The sequence below is a fragment of the Photinus pyralis genome, unplaced genomic scaffold (genome assembly GCF_008802855.1).
Source record: "Photinus pyralis isolate 1611_PpyrPB1 unplaced genomic scaffold, Ppyr1.3 Ppyr1.4_LG5, whole genome shotgun sequence".
Taxonomy (NCBI): Eukaryota; Metazoa; Arthropoda; class Insecta; order Coleoptera; family Lampyridae; genus Photinus; species Photinus pyralis.
In genome coordinates, this window is record NW_022170596.1 from 22,437,562 (window position 1) to 22,443,741 (window position 6,180).

A 6,180-nucleotide genomic window follows, 5' to 3' on the forward strand; every position below is an offset into this window, starting at 1 on the left:
TGGCATATTTTCTTGAATGGCGGTCGTAAATGCGTCGCTCCATAAATGGTTGTTGTTATTTTGTGTTATTTAATGCAGGTAGTAATTTTTACATTTCTTTATATCGTATTTCTGTTTTGTATGCCGCATTTTATATTTTTTGTGTTTCAATCTTCGTTTTTGAAATTTACTTGGTTTAACCGCAATGCAGAATGACATGTTTAATACCGTTATCTTTTTGTTTGTAATAGTTTACGTTTTTGGTGTAATGTTTGCTTAATTTATGTTTATGTGTTGATTACTGGTCTTATACGTGAAGTAAGTCATATAAATTATGATCATCTTATTTTAGTATGTGGAAATTACCGATTCGTTTGATGTATGTACTGACTTGTTGGTAACTAACAATTTTCTTCGTGAATGAAGCAGTCACGGGGGTGGCGAAAACTGTAGTCACAATTGAGCTACGAGACCTAATTCCGTGATTGTCTTCGACATTCAATTGTAGGCTCGACACCCCGAACGAAGGGCGACGCTACCTATCTTGCGGGGGCGAGATTATGCTAATCAAAACTCTTCGGTTTAGAATCTATGTGTGATATATTATGGGTGGCGATTCAATAATTTCCACATATTTTTACCGACAGCTAAATTTGCTTACAACGCCATGTAATTTTCAATCTTGCTTTTAACAAAAGAACTTTATTGCACCAAAGATGAGTCACATCCTGTGTATTTCACCCTTTCTTAAAATCTTGGTACCTGCTTACCTGACCCATAATTCCCAAAACTTGTTTTTAACCTACATGTTTCCTCTTGAAGTCTACATCCTACTTTTTTTTTTGTTACAATTTTATGTTACACATTCACATCATTACAAACAATTAATTTTACTACACAATTTAATATTAATTTAACGGCTGGTTTTTTTATTGGTAAGTTCTTTTTTTCTCAGCCTATTTCGGTGAACTACCATTTTCAAAGTTTATTTTTACAATGTAATTTATTTTGACTTAAATTTCCGAGCTTTTACAATCATAATAATCACGATAATATTATTAAAAATACTTTTCACAATTTCATAGTGTTTTATTTTACGTTCCTTCCCTACTGTGCTTCAGGTCATAGTGTTGCTTACAACTAACGTAAGGGGGCCCTGCCTTAGATGTTTGATCACGTGTCACTTTTCAAATTTAAACGGGATCTTGTTTAGTTTTGGAGAGAATAGTCATTCGGGTGGACATTTTTAAACGTTCCCGGGTTGACTTTATTTCCGTGTTCTTGTAGTGTGAAGTTAGTGTAGAACCAGGGGGTTAAGTACATTACAAGGAGTTACCCAAATTATGAAGTGCAACGCTGACTAAACCTGGAGGGCAAGGCTTACAAGAAATACCTTCCCTACCTAGCCCGGGTACCACAGACCCGCAAATGCGTAAATTGCAAAACAAATTAAAAAGGCTTATGACACTCATCCGGGACACGCAAAGCGAACTAGATGGGGAACGTGCCGGCAAGTATTGGAAGTATGAAAGAGAGCACACCCGCAAGCTCTGGGACCCCATCCAAGAAGCCCACGAAGACATTATGGAAGTACGAGATACATTGGCAGAACACTACGAATCTGCCAAGAAAGCCTCTGCCAAAAATTCCTCTCCCATGGATACAAATTCCGCAATTTGAGGGAGATTACGCAGCATGGACCAACTTCCATGACCTATTCCACAAAATGGTGCATTCCAACAAGAGATTGACCAACGTGGAAAAAATGCAGCATTTGAAAACAAATCTAAGGGGTGAAGCTAGCAAACTGCTACAACACCTGTCAATAAGTGAAGCCAACTACAACGAAGCGTGGCTGCTGCTAACGAACCGTTACCAAAATAAACGGTTGCTGCTTTCAAAGCAGCTAGACAACATCTTCAATTTGCCAAAAATGGGTCCAAACGCTCCAGACGGACTCAAAACGATCCATGACACAATTGCGGATGGTCTGCGCGCGATTAACAACATGGGTATAGAAACCGATTCATGGGGGCCAATGGTGATGCACATCGTACGCGAAAAAGTGGATATAACAACCCTGGCTGCTTTTGAGAACACCCTACCAGCCCCAAAGAGATACCGTCACTCAAGAATTTCTTGAGCTTCGTGAAAGCACGATTTCAATCATTAGAACTTACAAAGGGCAGCAAGGCCACAGAGGACAGCAACCACAAGGTACAGGCAGAAAAATGTTGGGCACGAGTCTATCACACCAACATCTTGAGATGCCCCATCCGTAAGGAAGGTCACCACCTTCCAACAGGCGGGAAGTTTGGCGAAATGTCAACAAGGGAGCGATGGCAAATCGTCAAGGAAACACAGTTGTGCTTCAATTGCCTTCTTCGTTTATATTCCTTTCCCTGGGTTTTCACGGTTACCACTCTGACCTTCCCCTCTCCGCCGGGATGTACTTCACTGATTCTAGCTAGTGGCTTTAGTGTAGCTGCTACTATATCGTCCTTTAAGAGCACGACACTTCCCAGCTCGAGAAGGTCCGTCGTTTGGGTATTCCATTTTCTTCTAAGTTGTAGGTTATGGAGATATTCCGTGGACCACACCTTCCAGAAATCTCTTTTCATTTTTTGTAGGAGTTTCCATCTTGTCGTGGGCCGGACCTCTTCTGTCAGATCGGTCTCATCTGGCGGCATCTGAAGTGGTCGTCCGTTGATGAGATGTGCTGGAGTAAGTACCAATAAGTCCTCTGCATTCTCTGATACGGCACACAACGGTCGTGAGTCGAGACAGGCCTCAATTTGGCACAACACTGTTGATAATTTTTCAAAGGTCAGCGTACTGTCTCCAATTATCCTCTTCATGTGGAACTTAGTGGATTTTACTGCTGCTTCCCATAAACCTTTCATATGAGGGGCTGCCGGGGGACGGAAGTGCCATTGCACCCCGTCTGATGCCAGTCTTTGTAGTAGATCTGGCTGCTTGATTGCCAGGGAGATTTCTTTGCGTAGCAGCGCTTCTGCCCCGACGAATGTTGTCCCGTTATCGCTAAACTGGGCTGGAAGTTTCTCGTCCCAGGGGGTCATATAGCCTTGCGATCTGTGATAGCACCATTCGCTTAGTAGGTGTGTTCTCCGGGGTCAGATCTGCTTTGAACCGAAACACATCCCATTGTGCCCATTGTACGCCCAGGGTCTTCTTTATCTCCTCTGGGCCCAGATCCATAAACCCTTCTTCCTGCAGCTCGTCGGGCAGAATGGAAATGAGTTCCTTGCGGTTGCTTTTCCCCTTCCTAAAATTGAACCCTCCGCTCTTCAGCAACTCAATCAACTCCTGTTGAAAGCACTTCACCGCTTCTGGGTGGAACGCGCCTGTGAGTAAATCGTATTGCCTGGTACCGTTGATCTTCTTCTCATACCTTGATTTGTCGGTACATTTTCTCGATATCAGCGGTCATTACTACAGCGTATTTCCTCCATCTGAGTAGCAACTGCGATAAATCCTCTTGTAGCCTTGGACCGGTTAGCATCATCTCGTTCAGGTTCTTCCCCAATCTGGAGGTGGCAGAGGCATCAAACACTACTCGTAACTTCGTGGTGGAGCTTTCCTCTTTCAATACCGCATGGTGGGGAATGTAATATTTCGCAGCTGCCTCCCCCTTATGTCGAGGTACCATAAGCCCCAGGTTTTCGTATTCACGCATGAAGGCCTTGCATTTTGAGTCGAAGTCCCGGTCGCAGGAAAACTTCTTCTCCATCTGTAGCAAGCGAACGGTTGCTTTTTTCTTCCCAAGTCCTCGGCCTCCCCCTTCAACGGCAGACTGACGATGTAGCTGCCGTCTTTACTCCGGGTTATTGTGTCTTGATATTTCCTTTCGCACTGCTTGTCTTCCTCTAACATTACCTACTGCTTCTTGGGGTTGGATCTCTTCAATTTCCCAAAACTTGGTTAAGACGGACCTCATCTGTGATTCCGCCCATACTTTGTACTGGTGCGTTTTCTTTTCGGACGACCTTTGTTTTTCCCGAAACAATCCAACCTACTTCCGTATTTTGCAAGATGCATCCCTCTTGTGGTTTCCTTAGCCCTTGCTTCACCAGAAACGTGCTTGGATGCGAAATCCCGGAATGGCTGGACTGGTAGCGAAGTAGTAACCTGCTTCATAGTCAGTAGATTGGTTTTGATTCGAAAGTTACCGGGAAATCTGGGTTTCATCTCGACCTCGATCTTTCCTCGCACGATGCCTGCACCTGTCACCCCACGCCGGACACCTCTACGCTAACTCCTTTTCTCTGCAGGCCCAAGAGCCCAACAGCCTCTTCGGTGATGAAGGACATCTGGGATCCGCTATCCAGCAGGGTTCGACAACTTTCCCACTCCCTGTGCTGATCTTGGACTGCGATGAGGACAGTCGCGAGTAATATTTCAGTGCTATTTTCCCCGCTTGTGGACAGGTTACTGGAAACCTCCATTTTTGGACGATTTTCCTTAGGGGTTTCGATATGCAGCATGCTGTGGTGTTGTCGGTTGCTAATTCTACAACAATTTGGACTGGTGCACCTTGTCATTTTGTCGTGCTTTAGGCAATTGAAGCACAACTGTTTTTCCTTGACGATTTGCCATCGCTCCCTTGTTGACATTGCCCCAAACTTCCCGCATGTTGGAAGGTGGTGATCTTCCTTGCAGATAGGGCATCTCAAGATGTTGGTGTGATAGACTCGTGCCCACCATTTTTCTGCCTGTACCTTGTGGTTGCTGCCCTCTGTGGCCTTGCTGCCATTTGTAAGTTCTAATGATTGAAATCGTGCTTCCACGAAGCTCAAGAAATTCTTGAGTGACGATATCTCCTTTGGGGCTGGTAGGGTGTTCTCAAACGCAGCCAAGGTTGCTGTATCCACTTTTTCGCGTACGATGTGCATCACCATTGCCCCCATGAATCGGTTTCGATAGCCATGTTGTTAATCGCGCGCAGACTATCCGCAATTGTGTCATGGATCGTTTTGAGTCCGTCTGGAGCGTTTGGACCCATTTTTGGCTGATTGAAGATGTTGTCTAGCAACCGATTATTTTGGTAACGGTTCGTTAGCAGCAGCCACGCATCGCTGTCGTTGGCTTCACTTATTGACAGGTGTTGTAGCAGTTTGCTAGCCTCACCCCTTAGATTTGTTTTCAAATGCACCATTTTGTGGAACAGGTCATGGAAGTTGGTCCATGCTGCGTAATCTCCCCCAAATTGCGGAATTTGTATCCGTGGGAGAGGAATTTTCTCGTACCTATTTTTGTCTCGTGACTCCTTGTCGGCGGGCGCCACCATGATTTGGCGCACGGTTTTCTTGGCAGTTTCGTAGGGTTCTGCCAATGTATCTGGTACTTCCATAATGTCTTCGTGGGCTTCTGGGATGGCGTCCCAGAGCTTGCGGATATGCTCTCTTTCATACTTCCAATACTTGCCGGCACGGTTCTCATCTAGTTCGCTTTGCGTGTCCCGGATGAGTGTCATAAGCCTTTTTAATTTGTTTTGCAATTTTAGTTACTTGCGGGTCTGTGGTAACCGGGTTGGATAGGGAAGGTATTTCTTGTAAGCCTTGCCCTCCAGATTTAGTCAGCGTTATTGACGGAATGCTTGCGGATGGGGGTGCGGATGTTCCCATCGCTGTCTCCTTTGGCGCTACAGCGGTTGTCCCTTGGCTTATTTGCCCCTGGGCTGTTGTCTCGCTTGGACTCACCGGAGATGCCGTTTACAGGGTGTTAAGGTACTCGTTGTAGGCCACAAACAATTCATGGGTTTGTTTGTAGAACTCCTTTGCGAACTATTCATGTCCTTGTGGCAGGGCCATGATCTGTGAGTGACGTTGGCTGAACGTAGTCCATTGTGATTCCATGTCACTCCTTTTCTTGATGATCTCGTCCCTAGTTTCCTAGGATGCTCGTCGGACCCTCCCAGCTTCTTTCTTCAAGTTGGATAGGGACCTCTCTACGGTTTTTGCGAGCTCGAACTGCTCCTTGGTTAGTTTTTCCATCTCCATACTCGGCTATTTTGGGCACTTGATTTACTTGAACTGGCACCGGAACACTCGTGGTAGCGCGGCGCTGAATCGTTGAAAGGTTGGACGGACCAAATGTAGCCCTCCAATTCCTTTAACTGCTCGAAGGACCAAATGTACAGTTAGGGTAAGTAACTGCACACCCAACAAACTTACACAATGT